The 19,538-nt window shown below is 30.1% G+C and overlaps 1 long non-coding RNA gene across 2 annotated transcripts in view; it reads left to right on the top strand.

Moving 5' to 3' along the window:
- Positions 1 to 15,921, top strand: part of LOC118193778 (uncharacterized) — a 56,758-nt gene extending 40,837 nt beyond the window's left edge. The window contains exons 2-4 of one of the 2 annotated variants that reach the window (XR_015041876.1): positions 1,050 to 1,309; positions 10,097 to 10,165; positions 15,694 to 15,921. This is a non-coding gene — a long non-coding RNA (uncharacterized LOC118193778). The remainder of the gene's footprint in view (positions 1 to 1,049; positions 1,310 to 10,096; positions 10,166 to 15,693) is intronic. The other variant, XR_015041877.1, reaches the window with a different exon arrangement.
- The last annotated feature ends 3,617 nt before the right edge of the window (positions 15,922 to 19,538 follow it).

The raw sequence follows: 19,538 nt of genomic DNA, 5'->3' as shown, positions 1-19,538 counted from the left end.
TCCAAGTCCGCTTAGCATGTTTCGGTTCTTGAAAACGCGTGAATAAAGGCTGACTTGAACTAGTCTGAAATGAAATGAAGAAAATGAGTCTTGTGCGGTAATGACGACGCAATTGCAATCGCAAATGAGAAGGTCTGGCAGTGGTCTTGAGATACCTGGGTTAAAGAAATAGAACAGTTCATTTTTTGCTGTAGTTATGTAATATTATTGATTTTATGCACGTTTCTTTCTTTCACTTACCCGTTCGATTTTGGCGTTTATTCTAATTATTGTTTTTAATTACCTTTTATCTAATTTTCATTACTTTGCCAAAATTTCTTAGACATTTTTGCTTCCTTGTACGAAGTAAAGGAAGTATTGTAATCTCGAAAAATTCCGGGTAACATATTTCAACGAAAATATCCATTTTGACCGCTATTGAATGCTATTTAGCGATCTTTTTGCTTGACATCTGTACGTAAGGACAGAATAAGGACTCATTTTCTCCAAACTAATTTTGCGTAGAAACTTTAATTTTAATTGTAAAAGTTGTTCTTTAAATTGTTTTAACTGTATTTATGTTTTATATTTTTTAATTTTTAATAAAACTTTTTTGAGGTTTTATGTATTTTTGACTTGTAGCGAAGTGAGAACTGAATTAATTGAATGAGAAATATACTCTAATGAAATTCGAGGTCATAAGTTTAAATGAAATGCGGGAAAAAATGCGTATAATTTAATATTACGTACAAGGACACATCAAATTTGTTTATTTTAATAACTGTACATTTTATGGATTTCTAGTTTTTAGGATTTAATTGCAGCACCAAACATGGGACGCTTGTACACAAGACATTTTCCTCTAAAATGTTCTTTTGAAAATTGTATTTGTCTTATACTTGCAAACTAATATATATATATATAGAAAAAAAAAAAAAAAAAAAAAGAGGAGAGAGAGAGAGAGAGAGAGAATATATTAATGTAATCATCATTTTCGCTTTTATTTTTAGGCTAAAAATTTTCCTTTTATCTCAAAATATGAAATTAAAATCATTTTTGTTTTCTTCCAGATCAGTTTCAACATATCAAGCTTGTATACTTACAGTTATCGCAGAGCAAAAGTAGTGGGATATATGGTGGTTAAGCAAAAGAGGGGTACTCATACAAGTCGGCCTGATTTTGAAATTTAGACAAGCCATGAACATTTCTACACTTTCGAATGGGGTCACTTAAAATCTGTCAATCACAGAAGTCCTCTCGATGATCTGGTAGTACTGGAAAAAGAGCATGCGACCTTAAAATTTCACTCCTCGAGTGCTCTTGGATTAAGGTGAGATAAAACGTAGGCAAATATGCACGATTTTTTTTAAATTAAATAATGCTTTTGTCAAATTCCTTTTTTCTTGTATAAAAAATGACAGTCTTCTTTTACGTGACGCCGGCTTAAAATGATTCTAGTACTACACTCTTTTTTTTTTTTTTTTGAGCTAGTCAGAGAATAACGAAAATAAAGTTTAGTGTATATATTAGTGGATAAATTAATGTAAAAAGTAAATAAATATTGATAAAAATCATTCAACTGTAGGAACATTATTAAGTAAAAAGAAAGAAATCAGTTGAGTGCATCTACAATTGTTTCTCAACTGTTTAATTTTTTCTTTTTTTTTCTCCAAGTGGGTTCGCCTCGTTAACTAAATCCATTTTATCTCATGATTTACAGCTAAGTTAATATTAGTTAATGCTTTCTAGGTGGTCACTATGCGGTTTCTCCAAACTTTCTCACCTTTGAACACTTGACTGATTAATGAATTAAATTGTCGCAATTTCGTAACCCAATATTGGCAACAATGGTCGATTTCTTTCATTCCTTTTCGCAGAGATGATGAAGCAAAATGGTTAAAATAATAATAAAACAAAACAAATAGACGAGATTAGCCATCCAATCACCACGAAATAAAAACAAACCCACATATTCGAATCTGTTAGCGCGCGGGCACACCATGCAATATTCAATTATAGCCATCTTAATGACTGTTGTCTTGTCCATGGTTGCGAAGTAATAACATGATATTACAGTCCGCTAACTGGAACTCTTGTTAAACGCACATGCGAAAGGTAGCATTAAAACTTGAGAAGGGCTGGAATACGTCAGATCGGGTGTGGACTTATTGATGGTTAGGAAACGCCCAGGATTTATTATATTTTTATTACTTTTTCAGGCACACACATTCGCGATCTTTTTTTTTACTTATCATTATTATTATTTTTTTAAACTTACTTTTCCTTTCTCTTATTTCTCAAAGTGTTTGAGTGACTGATTATGCGCAGTGTGAAAATGCATCTTGCAAATGACGTAAAAGCATAATACTTGCACATTAAAAGGTGCTACTTTAAAGTCGGTTGAAGCTACATGCTGAAGGTTAGATTGCAGGTTTAAGTAATGATATCAAAATTGCTCAACGCCTTTTCTTTTTCTTTTTAGAATTAAAAGTAACAATTTTTATATGCTTTTGCGTTTATTAATGATGCTGATAAATCACTCACATCTGTTATCAGTCATGTACTCCCGAATTGAATACTTCAATCAGTGACTCTCGAATTCAAGTCTTCAGATTTTCATACAATTAATAAACAAAAACAGGACAAAGATTAAATGATTTTGTACTGGATGCGTACATAGCGTTAGGAATATTCTTTACGTATTATTCTTTGCAATACCGAATGCTGTTTTTCAATTTATATATATTTGTTATATTATTTAAAAAATAAAATGAAGATCTAAATTATTAAGAAATGAATTCACTGCTTTCAGTTGGTCAGTATTTTAAACAGTTACAACTCATTAATTTCGAGACATAAATTAAGCATGTTATGTTAGCATCCTGATAATTGATTAAGTTGAAACCGCATGAAAATAAATTAATGATCTTGCGTTTCACGTAGAAGTAATGCTACTCAAAGTAAATGGATAATATATTCCTTTTATACATTTACTTAATGCGTTCCGTAATGCAACGTAATTCAAAAGTTGTGTTTGCTAAGGAAATAACGAAAAATAGTTTTTCGTTAACGTAAATTACCTTTTATCTAAAATAACGTAAAATAGCTTTTTTAACGTGTTTTGCTTTTATTAAAAACATCCATTAAAAAATGTGAAATGTTAAAAAGAAAATAGAAATTAATGACATTTTAAATTATTAGCACTTAATACAGTTCTCAGATATTTAAATGTACACTTATTTTATAATATGATGAAATAGAAAAATAATTTTTTCCTTGCATTTATGCTGTAATTATATGCTATAATATGCAATTTTATAACACTATAAAAATTAAATGAAAAAAATCTTTGATTAAATACGCTACCAACAAGCTTGTTTTTACTATTCATATATATTAAACATTTAAAATCAAATACGTTTAGAACAAAATTACAATTATAGCATTATAGCTATATGCTCAGTTTAATTCTCTTCCATTAATAATATGTGTGCATGGATTTAATAGTCTTGTTTACACAGACACTCACATAAACACACAGTTCTTACATGGTGCTAATGTTGGGTCTCGGATAAAAAAAACGTGGCAAGTGCATAACGAACAGTGCTCTTAAATTAAAAAAAAAAAAAAAAAAAAAAAAAAAAAAAAAAAAAAGACATATTTCATACAGGAATCTTAAACTATTGTTAGGTCGGGTAAAATATACTTTCGGAATAATAATGTATTGTAAAAATAATAATAACATTAGTAACAGCCTGCAAGTTTTCTAATTCAAATTAAAGGAAGTGAGTTCAAAAACAATCACCTTCTACCTATTTATCAATATTGTGGCATCACATTCAATATATCAGTTTGAACACTGAAGTATTCGAATAGTGATATTCTTATATTTGGCGCGGATGTACCGTATGCAAATGTTTCAAAAATAGCTTGTTTTAAAAAAGTCTATCTTTAAAGTCGGACTTGCCATGCATTAAAATGAGTATTATTTAATACACAGGCACTGATGTGCCGTAGACAAATGTTTCACAGTCTCTGTAAAAAGAATTCTATATATAAATATGTTTGCCACAAATGTGCTATTCATTAAAATGAGTTTCATTTAATGCACAGGTACTGATATTCTTCTTACGATTTTTTTTCCCTCAAACTCGTTTATGTTTATAAAATTCTATATTTGAATTCATTCAGTATAGCTATATCATTCATTAAAATGAATTTTATACAAAATCTATACTTCGAAGCAGATTCAAGTTAGTCCCAGTGTGTAATATATTTCGTAGTAAAGTCTTTTTTTTTTTTTTTTTTTAGATGAGATTTACCTTCTTGTATATTGCTAAAGAAATTCTAGAAATTCAAGATAATACATTTAATTTAAACAAGAAAGTTCTACTTCATCTTAAAGCTTTTAATGCTGTAGCGTCTTTAAGTTAGTTTGAAGCAGGAGATGTGAAAAATGTGCAATGCCTCCGCAGGGACTCGAACCTGGATCCTCGAATACGCGTCTAGTGTGCTGCCTTTACACCACAAAGGCATGCGGAAAGGAGGGAGAAAATACCTTATAATGCTACTGAATGAAAAAGTAATTTATCACTGAATACCCTCATTAAATTTTCACTAATATTATTGAAGTTTGTAAACTGTTTTTGTAAAAAAATTAAAAAAATGCAGTAATTTATAAATAAAAAATTAATTTAATTTGAATTTAAATCTTTAATGTGAAACAGATCAGTATAAATATTTAATTTAGCATTTATGAGTGTATAATTATAAAACCTCATAAGCCACAGATGGTGCCCTCAGTGCTCCACCATCGAGTTGGCCTTACGACATTTGCTTTCACACCATGTTCAGCTGGAACCACGTAGAGTAAGGTTAATGCATGTAAATTTTAACAAATACGAGGAAACTGTATTGCCACTTAATCAAAGAGTTCCAGTATGTCCCCTGCAGTTTTAGTACAGTTGAAATTGCATATTATTAAGATGCATGTAAGAAAAAATAAGACATCAAATTCAGTTCATTTGCGTAACACAGATAATAATTACAATTTTTTTTCATTAAAAATTGTCTTATCGATGCATCAGTAGAAATATTAAATAAAAGGTGACTTTAGTAATTATTTTAAGAATTGGCGTAACATTATTATGAGTATTTGGGACATGGTTACACAGACATATCGTATATTAAAAAAAAACTTAAGAATTTGGGTTTGATACCAGAAAACATGAGAATAATGATAAACATATTAAACAACGAATCAGCTTTTAGTGATGAAATATTTTAATTTTCTGTAATGCGCTGTCTTTTTTTTTTTTTTTTTTTTTTTTTTTATGCTGTTTTCCTTTGATTCCTATTGGTTTATTTACATTAAAAATCAAATTTTCTTCAGAAGATGGGTCAAATTAAATCTAATATGCTTGTAATATCACAGCTATAAAAACTTCCTCACTATATATTACAGTTAAAGCAACAAGAACAAACATGTTCTTGATCCATTCTTTTGAAAACTGCTTTCTGAATGATGCAGAAATATAAGTTACGATTGACATTTTCGCTAAATGGTTTCCCAAAGCCGTTGGTACTAGGGATCAACTGATGCACTTCTTGCATAGGAAGATAAAAACGAAACTAATTATTTTGCTAAGTACATGAAGGGCTCAAAAAGATGTAACTCAATGCTCGACCATCGGGTTGGCCATACGACATTTGCTTTCACACCTTGTTCAGCTGGACCCATGCAGAGTAAGGTTAATCCATGCAAATTTTAGCAAATACGAGGAAAATATATTACCACTGAAGCTTGATTACTCTTGTTGGTTTTCTAACATGCAAAGTGTATAAGAAAACATGTGATATCGGCTATAGAATACTCGGGTTTGCAAAAGTCAATGCTTAAATGAAGGAAAGCTTCTGAGAATTTCCGGTTTTGACTTTCATTTGAAATTTTTGAACTATATTTTAGAATGCTAATTAAAAATATATGCCTACAGTTTTGGACATTTCCTTGCAGCCAATGATCAATATATCGAACGAAGATTATTTTGCTTAATTAATGAAGATCGAATCTTCTTATAATTTTTTCAAGGATTCTTGACAACATCTAACGTTTAAAATTCTTTATTTTGAAGCATATTTTATGTACAAATATTCCGAAAATTTTGGAAGATGATATTAAAGAAGAAGCACCTGTAAACGTCCTAGCAAAGCATACAGTGTTAGGAAAAATACCAAATCTTTTGATTAAAAGTAATTGTCGTATATATCCCATTGAGTTGATTTTTAAGGTGTCATTAATCTTCGTTAACATATAAGACATAACTAAAAGTACTTTTCCTTTTTTTTATATATATATATTCCATCATATTATCTCTTGTTGGAAACTCTGCATCGAACTTTAACCTGTTTTTTATGTTTACCAAACTATACGTGTTTGTAAAATACTTCTGTAGAGTTTCAGTTATATGTTCTTTGTTATGTTGAGTTGGAATTTGAAAGTAAATACCTTAATCTAATTCTAAAACACTGTTAGTTAATTGCCGTTAACTGCTTTCCATTAGAACTGATTTGATGGATAAAAAATCAGATAAATAAAATAACTGCGCTGCGGAACGAAAGCAGACAAATTTGATTTTAGTAAAAAAGATCTCGTCGCTAACTAAAGGCTCAATTACTCTAAATCGCCATGCATCAGCTCTCTTAATCCATTAAACCATTTAAAGGAAGCAAACAGGCTGCCAATCTGTCTGTCACTCGAAATTATCTGAGTTGTTTGAGCTGAATTTTTAAACTAAAATCGAAGTAGAAAAGATGTTCCGACATTGTATCCGAAAAGACCGGTAATAAAACAACAAGCCCGCGCAGGTAGTTTTCTTTTATTGTTTTGGCAACTTCCGCGAACAAGTTGAAGTCGATCGAAAACAAGAGAGTCTCGCGACGTCCCAAAAACAAAACGCGAAATCGCGTGACAACACAGTCGTGGATAAAAAAGACTACAAAAGCGGATAACCTTATGCAACGGCGATCGTCTTTATCCGCCCACTCGACCACGCCTATTGCCCCGCCTACATCTTGACAACTGTTGCCATGGTAACCTGCGAAGACATCAATGAAAGCCGCATTCTTTTAATTCCAGTCGCCATTTTGATTGGGATTTTTTTCCTCTCTGGAACTAGCAAAACAAGACTGAGTGATTTTTCTCAAACGCAAGAACAAGTAAAAAATACCTCAACACATCAGCACTTTAATATTGCTCTTAGCTTTCGATGATAATTTATTAAGTATTGCATTTAAAGAGTAAAATAATTTACAGTATTTACAGCGTTCGATGGAAAACCTAAGGGACAAAAAATCTGTGCATACATTCTTCACCCAGGGGGTGAATGAGGTAGGTACTTCATTCACCTCTGAGTGAAGAATATTCAGCAATGAATATTCAATTTTCTCAAAAATCCATTCAAAATATTACATTCTCATAATATTCCTTCTAACGCAATATTTAGTTTAGGTGAATTTACTCGAAAATAATGTTAAATTTCTTTATACAATTCACAATACATACATACATATATATTATGAGATTATTATTTAAATTAACTAGTTATTTTTAACTTCAGCCTTTACTAAAAGTTCACCATTCCGTTTCCTTGCAAGAAATATAAATTGAGTAAGACAGTATTTAAAATAAGGTTTTGGATTGTAAGACAGAGTGTGTTTCTCCCTCTCGAGGCCACATTACATAATTTCTGCCAGCTCTGTTTAATTTGCAATCTATTCATCTTTGCGTTATTTGCGCCGACATTTAAATTGGATACGCCGGTTAAAGTATTTGAGCCAGTTTGAATTTAATTGTGTAGTCTTTGATTACTATAGCCTACGTTTTAAATTTGAATATAGCTATTACTTTAGTTCTATGGCCACAGGTTAGCATAAGAAGGGCTTTCATGTTCAAAGTTCTTTTTTAATAATAAAATTAAAAAAAAAAAAAAAACTGAAAAAGGTTTCAGATTTTAAATTACGTCCAAAGGGGCGTTTTTTTAACGTTTTGTGTGTTACCTTTATTTATTAAATGTGTTCTTTGCACTTGAACCATAAAATTCAATTCAATAGTAATGTCAATTCAATAGCATATTCGTTGGAATTCAGTATTAGGTTAATCTGTCTATTTAGTGTGTAGCTTTAAGTGCAGTTAAAGATTTTGATATTGCGAGACTTTATTTATCTTTTTTTGTTTCTTGTAGTTTTAAATCCTGCTTAAAGTTTTAAACTGATTTGCCTAAAGAGGCTATTAATTTACACCCAATGCAATGAAATATCATTTGATTTTAAATTTGAGGTATTTATATAAATGCAAAGCAATAAAAATGAGCTGGAAATTATGTAAAATAACTGATAATGGTTTTTCTGTCTTGTTTTAAATGCTATATCGTTAATAATTTGCAGAAACATTATTTTTTGAAAGCAGAAGATGTGAAAAATGACCAACGCCCTCGCCGGAACTCGAACCACGGACCTCTCGAATACGCGTCGAGCGGGCTGACTATCACACCACGAAGGCATGCTAGGAAAGCGGGAGAAATAATTAAAGTGTTTTTTTTTTTTTTTTTTTTTTTCATTCATTTGGTTAATTGTTTAAGGAAAACTATGCCAGTTCGTAAGTGCTCAAGAGCTCAAAAACTTTTTTATTCCTTTTACGATATTTTCAACTAGTTCTTTTCGATATGTTTCAGAACTGAAAGTTAACAATCATAATTTATTTTTCAGTATATTTCTAAAATTCTGCAGCTAATTTTGGGAGTCTTCTAGCCGTTCATGTGAGGCAAGTACCTTTGCCCTGGCTGTAGGTAAGCAAATACAACTGAATACGGAAGACATGTCCGTTAGACTAAATTTTATAACCATCACATTATATTCTTTCTGGTTAAGAGCAGACATTTGAAGAAAAACGAATCATTTTATTCAAAAGGTGTAATTATTTTCAAATAGTGGAGAATGGTAAATGTATTAGTGGTATTCATTGAGCGTGAAATCCGAATTTGAGCAATTAATATTTAACATTACGCAATATTAAAAAAAGATAAAAATCCGAAAGCTGGGATTCTTACATATGCAGATTTAGATTAGCATCAGTTTAAACCAAACATTAGAAATATTTCTTCGCATTGTCTTCACTATTAAATGTATTCTCTTCATTTTTCATTTGAAGGATAACTTAAATAATATTCGATTACGAATTTATATAAATACCTCTGTTTATTTGTAATTTAATTTATGTACTTTTTATAGTACTGCGGTTTTATTAATTTATTAATCTATTTAGGATATTTCATCTATATTTTCGAGTGTTTCTTCTCAGTTTCATTTGTGGTTTAAAATATTTATTTCGTATATTATGCTGTGGATTATCTAACTTTGAATTGATCCATCCACCTTTGAGTTGAAAAGTTAACTCAGATGTGGACAGATATCCTTCTGCAGCATTAACGACATTTCTTGCCGATAGTCACCATTCCAGACCTTTCCGTTAAATGCAAGCCCTAAGAGTGATTTTCTAGAAGCTTTTAGTGGTTCTTACCTTCTACTGAGAGAAGTAACGCTTATTGAGGAGGCTGGAATGAGTTTAACTATTCAGTTCACAAGGCATGCGATTTTATTAAACCCCTGCTTGTACTTACTATTTTAGATTTTGGATAGCCAGAGATATTGCAATTACAGGAAAGCTACTTATTTCCTTGGGTATTAACAGCTATTTATCTTTCTTGTACGAGTTATAAATTATTTCAATAAGGGTTTAATTTCTTCTTATTCATTTGGTGCACTTATTGAGAAGATGTCTACGAATCCATATTGGACAACAATACTTCTGTGGTATGTGACATTAATTCAATTTGGACTTTGTATAAAATTTGTTTGTAATACCTATCTGATTTGAGATTTCCTGGATTTTCACTTTATTTGCAACGTTAACCTAATTTTTACTTTAGATAAAATTTCGAAACTGGAAATACTTCTTGCATTTCTGTATTGTTTGAAATTTTATACCTGTTTCATTTGATACACTTTTCCATTCTCAATTTATTTTTTAACTAAATTTTATTTGTTTTGTTTTTTCTTTTAGATTGGGGAATTTCTGTTAGAAAAAACAAAAAAACCGCAGAAAACGAAATACTGAGTGCAAGGTATTTAAGTATGTGCTTACTATTTAAAATTAGAAAATTACTAATTTATGCTAATTTTTTAATATACTTGTCACCGCTTTTAGTAACATCCTCCAAAATCCTTATCACATACAGAAAGGACAATACAGTTACTGTATAATAACTTTGCATATAGCAAAATACAAGAATCCTATCAATTTGAGTGCGAAAACTACACAAAGTTTTCAGAAGAAAGAAAAAAATAACGTAGATACTACTATATGATAAAATGGTCATATGTGAGCAAGTTGTCTTGCGTTGACAGAAAATGTGAGAGAAGATCTAAAAGTAAAACACTCTTATTTGTTTTGCCAAAGACATACCCCCAATGAAACTGAACACCTCAAACCTATTTCAACATAAGAATCAAAAGTCTCCAAACTCTTCCTCTCTCCCCAATGTAACACCATTTTAAAGACATTTTGCTCTTGAAAATTTATTTTCTGGTGACAATAGCCACTTGTACATATTCGATTGGGCTTCATCGACCAAATCAAAATATTGACTCGAGATGAATCTTTATTAGGCACCAAATACATTGATGTCCCCCATCCGAATATATATATATATATATATTCAAAGAACTAATTAAATTAGGCAATTTTTTTGTATTTAAAAAGCCTAATATTGAAGCTAGAGCTACTAATAAAATAACAATTTATTTATTGGAACATTTTTTGGGTTATCTCCTAGAAAAAGAAAATAAATTAGGAAGCTTGGTAAAAAGTGAACTTTAATGCTAACGTAGTAAAAAATTTTATTTAATAAAAAATTTAAATAAATAAAAAAAATATTTTTAAATAAAATTTAGTATTGTCTATAGCTAGTAAAATTTTTTTTAATTAAAAATAAATTTAAGAAACAATGATGTAAAACGAAAATGTTAAGAAAAAATGAATGAATTATTGCTATTAACGGAAATTAACGGACCTTGCAATTACAGCAAACCAATTTCCGGCGAGTTAACAATAATTAGTGGAAGCGATATGTAGTTTCTTTGTCTTAATATGCAAGAACCAATTGTAAAATATTAAGCCAGGAAGATATTGAGCCAGCATCAACGAATAACGAATTTATTGTTAAGGCTAGCTCTCAACTTAGTTTATTAATACTGCCTTTTTTAAGTGGAAAGATAAAATTCTTCAACAAACTAATACTCAAATTAATCAAGTAATATTTCACAGCAATTTAAATTGCTCTCACCTTCTTTCTAGTATTAAAGCTTGTAGAGACATTAGGATTTTTTGGAAGCAAGAGAGATGAAAAATGAGCACTCACCTTCACCGGGAATCGAACCACGGACCTCTGGAATACTGGCCCAGTGTGCAGACCATTACACCACGAAAACTTGCTAGAAAAAGGGAGAAATACTTTTAAGCTTTAAAAGTACGATCACTAAAAGTGATAAAGCAAATAATAACTTCAGGAGTATTTGAAAAATTGACAACAAAATATTATTAACATAGAATTATTCAAACGCTAATATTTATCAGCTTACTAATATAACAGAAACCTCACTATTCAACAAAATTAAAGCATTCCATAAAAGACTAAAAATTTCGTAGAACCCAGGTATAAGAGACTAAACTTTATACTTTATAACTTGCTAACCTTTATGCTCTTCCTAAGTTCCACAAAACACCGCTTAAATTCAGATTCATTGCGAAAGTCACTAATAATTAGAAGAAAATTATAGGCTAATTTTTTTTCACTGCAGCTTAAAATCTGTAATTTAACCTTTGCTACTTGTAACGCAGAACATAATTACTGCTGGATTATTAATAATTACATTCTGATTATTAAAACTATTCAGTCTATTAATATACAAAATATTAACTGCCATGACTTTAAAAATTTATGTACTTCATTAGAAGAAATCTATACTAGATTTCTTGATCTATCAGAACGTTTTCTTGCTATGCTCACTATACTTTTTGACTTAAATAAATAGAAGACCTGCCTTAATTGCACTATTTTTAATAATTTTATTAAATTTGAAAATCAACTTTTTAAGCAAGTCAAAGGCATACCGATGGGAGCTCATAATTCTTCTAGTCTGAGAAATCTGTTTTTATTTAAAAAGAATTTAAATTTCAAAAATCTTTAGAATAAGAGGATTTAAATTTCTACGCTACTACTTACAGACACATAGATATAATTACGTTTAATAATTTTAACAAAATAGAAAATTCTCAGATTTATTGAAAGAGCCTAAAACTTAATAAAACTAATTCGCCACAAAAAGTCGTCGACTATCTAGATCTTCAAGCAATTAATTACACTCAGTTTCAACTTTTGACAAAACTTATTACTTTAATTTTACTACTAATAAATTATTTAATTTGACTTCTAACATTTTCCCCCAAAAGTGAATATTAGCACAATAATTGATCAAATACAATGCATTAAAATATTTATACAGATACACTAGATATTAAAAACAAAATTTTACTACCTAGTAAAATTCTTAAAAATAAGCAAGTACCAAATCAATTTAATTTTGTCTTAAACTCTTAAAAGGTTAAATACTCATTCTAATCTTTTTACTGGTGAGGTTATGATAATATTTCTGTAAACCTGCTGGGAAAATTATGTTGGATGTCTGTCAGTTTAATTATTTGTACCTTTTATACCATTTTCTTAAATTTATTTTTAATTAAAATTTATTTTATTGACTATAGACAATATTAGTTTAGGAGTCAAACAACAAAAATCAGCGTTATATTTGCAAATTTTCACAGGATTAGTTTCGATGGTTTTACTGAATCACCATACTCAGATGGCAAAGCTTTTTGAGCTTTAGCAGCTGAGAATAATAGTTCTGAAAAACCATCGAAACTAGTCCTGTGAAAATTTTTAATTAAGCTAGAATGACATGCTCTAATACCCACAGTTTTTACATTGCATTTGATCAAGGTTTAATTCCTCAGCTTATGTAAATCATAAATTTAATCTTAATCATAACAAATGTCTAACTAATTATAATTTTCCTAGCTTTTGACTGGAATACTCTATTTCTAGTTCCTCTTAAAATTAAATAATTTAATTAAATAATGTTGTTTTCAAAATTTCACTCGTCTTGGGAAATCTCAGAAAGCATTCTATACCTGTTTTTAGAAAATAATAGCTAGAGCTTCAGTTTTATTATCTTCAGATATCTCTTTTAATGAAGATTTAATGCTTCTGGGAGTGATAAACCCTAACCGTAATTAGAATTCAATTAACTCAATCAATTAGAAACTGGCTTGATTAGTTATAGAATGAAATACTTGCCTAAACTTAGATTGATACATCGCCAAATATTTCAAGACCTTTCTAGGGTTACTGTAAAAAATCCTGACATCTCTTTCAAACGCCCATTCCATAGCCGTAAATGCTCATAAAACTCCAAATCGGTAAGCTTTTGTCCGCTATCCACGAAGAACAAATCTGTAAGCCGAGACTTTAAAATTTAACTATCCGCATTTATTTCCTAAATTGTCTTCTCACATGCAGGGATTACTTTTAAGACAACGAAGTAAACAAAGCTTTTAGAACTTGGTATTTAATAGCTCTTACTCTTGAGTATTTAACGCTTTATTTCACTGTTTAGGATTTTACGCTATTCAAGGTTCATGGGACTGTAGCGAATTTTTACTGTTGAGTAATTATTTGAACATAAAATTCAGTATTAGGAGTTAGGAGTGCATGTGAAATGATCCATTTTAGTAGTATTTTCCAGATTCATTTTTATGAGGACAGGATGCTGTACTGCTCCTCGAGCACTTTTTTTAGTACGATCCTGAGATTATGTCACTTCATGCTGTTATTCAAGTAGGTCATAAATGGATCATTTAAAGCCCAGAAATCACTAAACAGACATTACCGCTTTAGGGATATGAGACCAATTCATTCGAGTTAAAACCAAATAAAAAGGTTGCAGCAAATCGAAGATAGTGTATCATAATTTGTAAATTCACAAGGGAAAAAGTGACAATTTTTTTTTTCGTCTTAAACTATGCGCACAAATTAGCAAAACCTAGTGACTTTTTCTTACGGTTTGCTCTTATGCAGCTGCCGTCCAGACGGTAAAGTGGTTAGTGACTCTGACTTCCATTCCGGAGGGCTTAGGTTTGAATCCCGGAGAAGGCAAGAATGAAAAGGCAAGGAGAAGGCAAGGCTCCTGTGAAGGGATCTGTCCCCTTCACAGGAGGCCACGGGAGTCCACCTATTAGGTGCCATTAGAAAGAGGCCACCGATTTTGTCGTTGATAGTGGCCAACACCTATAAACGCCTAGAGCCCGCAGTTGGAGAGGGGACCTTTTATGCTGCAACAGCATCACCTTTTTATTTATAATGATTTAGTATACTTAATAAAATACATGGTCTTACGAATTGTTCACTGTAAAAATCTTGCAAGAGAATTTTAATCACCTTCTGTGAGGCGATTTAGTCATTTGATGCAAGTACATCAATGACAAAACTAAAGAAAACTATTAACTTAGATATTCCGAATTTATATAAGCGCGGTTTACTGATACTTTCAAATCAAGAAGAATTAATGCATTAAGCTAGGCTTAATCAAGTAGAAGAAATAAAAATGGTGTTACAGAGATACAGAGGTTTGTTTAAAGAATAATAACTGGACTCTGTACCTTAATTCCTTCGATTCTTAATTCAAGAACTTAAATTCGTTCAGGATTCTCGTATCTTTTGATTCATCTAACCTTGAACAAGAACAATAGTTTCAGTAACACCTCAGAAACATTATCAGTTATAGCTCAGAAAAGTTGTATTTTAGTAAAATACTCGTGGCTGACAATCCAGAAGTTTTCTCGGGTGTTCTCTAACGTCTGAGCAGATAAGACGGCTGAATACTAGTGATTCACCTGGAATTCAAATTTAAGAGAAGCTGGCTGCTTGGGCATTTTCGGGATTTTCCTCATAGAAGAAGGGAGGCTACATAATCCCTTTACCCATGCTAGCCATTTTCCTAAATCAAATTGATTAGTTTTATAACATGAATATGAATTAGTTTTCCTCAGAAAATCCTTCATAAAGGTATTTCTCCCCTTAGGCAGCTGGCCATGTGGAGCTTTGCCGTAATCTAATAAGTCGAAATAGAAAACCAAAAAGATTTAACTGAATGTATTAGAAACTTTAAAATTGAATTAATTGTATTAAAAGCGAATCATGCATCGCATCGGAAATCAACAGAAAGAAATATAATTTAACCAGATGATCTCTAAAAGATATGGAAATGCAGAAGTTTCCTTTCTAGTGTTTTCCTGGTGATAGGAAGTTTATTTTATTGTGTATATATCTGTAATCAGAAGTTAATATAAAAGTTACTAAATTTTGCTCATTAAAAAGTTTTCCTATCAAAATGTATTTACGTAACTAAATTAAAAATTGTAAATTATCTACGCTTGCTAAGCTTTACGCTTAATTTGAGAACTTTGTACATGTGCTATAAAAATCAAATTTCCTTTCTTGTTTTATTCCTGTCTGAAATCACAAAAAATGCGTTTCTTTTTAGGTGCTGTTACCAACTAGATATTCTTATTAGAAGATAACCTGGGACAAGAAAAGGAAACGTTATATGTGTAAATGAATAAAATAGACTTAAATATATCAAAGTGATATTATAAATAGTATATAAATAGTATATATATATATATATATATCAAAGAAGTTTTTGATCATGTTCTTGTTTATTATTTTAGTTCAATAAATTTTTGGAAGAATATATTAGAAACTATTAATCCATCAGAAATTGCATCTTCTTTATATAAAAATTTAATGCTGCGCATTTACAGAAAGAAATTATTGTCTTACATTTAATGTTACGTATATGAAATATTATAATGTTTACATTATGTATGAGAATGATGTCAATGTTAATTGACTATTAGGAACTTGATGTGGTATGCTATACAATAACGGACAGTAAATTATTAACTCTGTTATTAGTAAATATACTTTCCAGAGTAAAGAAATAAGAGACTAATATTGTCAGTTATAAAATTATAAGTTTTAATAAGAGAAAAGGCCCAATAGACTTCTAATCAACAGAGAAAAATATTAATTCTTGTTCTATAAAACTGTATAGTTGGCTTGATTTATTATGATTAATATATTTATTTTAAATGTTATTCTAGACTTTTCATTTTAAAAGTAAAAAATATATTTTCTGTTTGAAATAATTTTCCCAAAGTGAATTTTAGATATATTAAGAAAGCATAAAATGTTAACACAAAATTATTCCAATAAATAACTGAATAATTCTAATAAGCAACTGAATACCTTTATTAAAAACTGACTACTACTTTAACAAAAGTATTGTAAAACATAGCAGATGTAACAGTTATATTAACATATAAGTAATTTGCATTATACCAAAAAATAATAATTATTACTTTTTTAAAAATTTACATAATATTTTGGTTACAAATATGTTTGAAATTAAAAGAAATAGTTTGACTCATTAGGTTATTTTGAAGCATATGACATGAAAAATGTGCAATGTTCTCGCCGGTACACGAACCTGGACCTTTTGAATACGCGCTGAGTGCGCTACCGTTACATACGAAGGGATGCTGGAAGGAGGGAGAAAATACCTTATATACTCCACCTTTTAAAGGGCGAACTGGAGATTAGGGGACCTCAGTCGCCAAATTCTGGTGGTGACGAATTATTGTTCACAATCTTACAGTTCGGGCGCCGCTGTAGACAATAAGGTATTTTGAAGGAGGAGATGTTAAAAGTGAGCAATGCACTCGCGGGGATTCGAACCTGGACCTCTCGAATACCCTCCGAGTGGGCTACCGTTACATCACGAAGACCCGCTGGAATGAGGGAGAAAATACCTTTCAAACTTTACTGCAAGAATTGAGTAATATCCAGAACAGTTTTCAAATATTTTAAAGAATGAAATTAGAGAATTCTAAGAATTTTTTTAAAGAAACTTCCGTATTTAAATAAAAATGAATCCTAAAATAGATTTTAGAAGCATAAAAAGTTTCAAACAATAGAACGTACAAATATGCTTTTGTACATTCTGATAAAAGAAAAATACTCAACCTAATTCAAAGTTTACAAATAAAGATAGTAAGCTGGAGAAAACATATTCACCAGTGATTTACCCGATTCATCATTTCAAGTTAACAATTTAAGTTTAATATTTTTTTTTACATTAGGGTTAAAGTGAATAAACAGACAGTTGTTGATGAAGTACTAACACCATGCAACGAGTATTTTTCTCTTTTAAATAAATGAAAGTATTATTTACTTGACGCTGATTCAGGTAACTAATTTACATAAACTAATTAAAAAGTAATTTTTCCCCTAATAAATCCAAATTTAAATGAATGTGTAAATATTACTAATGCGATTTAAATAAGATTGTTGATAATGATAAATTCCTATTCAAATTAATCTGAAATTATTTGAATTTAAAGCAGATAATTCAACAAGCTGTCATCTTTCCATTAATTTAAGAGGACCTGTTTTTCTTGCCAATGCAAGTGTGTCGAATTTTATTAATTTTAATTTTTGTTAATAAAAATTTTTTGATAAATAATTCCCACCAATGTGTTATCCTAAGGGTTCAATTTATTTTCCCTTTAATGTTGATTTTAATAATTAAAATGAGTTTTCATTTAGCTTAGACTCAATGAGATATTTGTTCACATGAATTAAAAGCAGGATTTGACCTTTATTCTAATTTGAATATGATACAGAATTTTTGGAATCACCTTAATCGGAACTTTAAGTACCATTCCAGGTAAGAATCAGAATCTTCCAAAACCACTTATAAATCATGATAAATGTTCAGCTGTAATCTGTCATCAACAGATCGACATCTATGTTATTTGAGCTTAATGCATTGGAGTTAAAGGATTATCTTATTTTTTGAGCAGAGAGACATAAATCTGAAAAAATGGTGACTGATTAACCATCAATCATACATGATTAAGCATTAGCGACAACGATAGAAGGAGACTTATCGGAGGAAAATCATTTTACCCCTTGTTTTATAAGCAGAGAAAAAAAGTCGAGAAGGTTTTCATTGCAATTAATTATGATGCATAAGGGTTAAATTATAAAATAAAATACCTTTAATTAGAAATTATATTTCACTAAAAAAAGCAGCTGAAAAAATCAACATCATGAGATTTCCATCATGATTGATTCCGGTCAGTTTATTAGTCTGTACCAAGGGTGGTCAAACTTCCTACTGAAAAGAGCTGCATATTAGGATTCAGAAATCTTCAAAAGTTAGGTTTTTCTAAGCATCATAACTAGATGTCTAATATCGGGAAAATATGTAGTGTGCTTCAGAATAAATTAAAAAACTTTCACTGGAGGGAAGATTAAAACAGTAATTTAAAGAACAAAACCAGAGAATTTTCTTTGCTCTCAGTCAAAACAACTATGAAAATATTTTTAATATAAACACTCAGCTTATTAAAATTCCTACATAAAAAATTATAATTTATTTTTTACCTTCAAGTAACTGCTCTCAGTCACATTAACGCCCACCAATGGCCGAGTGGCTAAGAGTAATGAACATCGATAATTCGATCCCAGTTCTAATTCAGGGAACGAGTTGATTACATGAGCGTTTCTAGATATATAACGCTAATATAAACCACTTCTCTCAGAAATTCCTCCATGAAAGCATTTTTCTTGTTAAAAATACACTTCTTAGGCACTCATTTGTCAATTAATAAATTTAATCCGCATTAGTATTAAATATCAATCTTAAGGACGTTTTAGCACATTTCTTGTTAAATGGAAATTGTTTTAAAGGAAAACCTCTCTCCATTGCACACTGTATATGCACTATCGCTAAATATTTGGATTATTTTTATTAAGCTCTGTTATATCCTTTTTATGGGATATAGCATACTCGCTCTTCTCACTACTCTAGAATTTCAAACAAAACATTTAGCCAAGATTTATAGACCGTATTAAGGATTTTGCTTGCTATTTTAAATTTCGTACCTAAATTTCCTATAATTAACTTTCATCTTCTGGATATGATTGAGATGAATCAAGATAAAAGAAAGTAATAAATTAATTAAACTGAGCTTTTCACATATTTTTCACCAAAAACAATTATTAGCACATTGTTATCAAATTTATCTATTGGCTACCTGCACAAATTTCCAAACAAGGAGTTTCAAGAATTTCGGCACAATCTAAGGAATATCTTGTTCAAGAAGAAAATATATTCCGTACATTTTTACAGAATTTTATCGACTTGAATTTTGTAGTATGACTGCAGAATAATACTTTCTTTAAGGAGAAAGGCCGTACAAATTCTTTGAAAATAACTGCAGCTTATTATTACTATTATTTCCTAAAATCAAAGCTAGT

This window comes from Stegodyphus dumicola, chromosome 7 (genome assembly GCF_044657685.1).
Source record: "Stegodyphus dumicola isolate Sdum_Otavi_A_Nest chromosome 7, ASM4465768v1".
Lineage (NCBI taxonomy): Eukaryota > Metazoa > Arthropoda > Arachnida > Araneae > Eresidae > Stegodyphus > Stegodyphus dumicola.
Note: the sequence above shows the minus strand (reverse complement) of the source record. Positions and strands in the feature narration are given on the sequence as shown.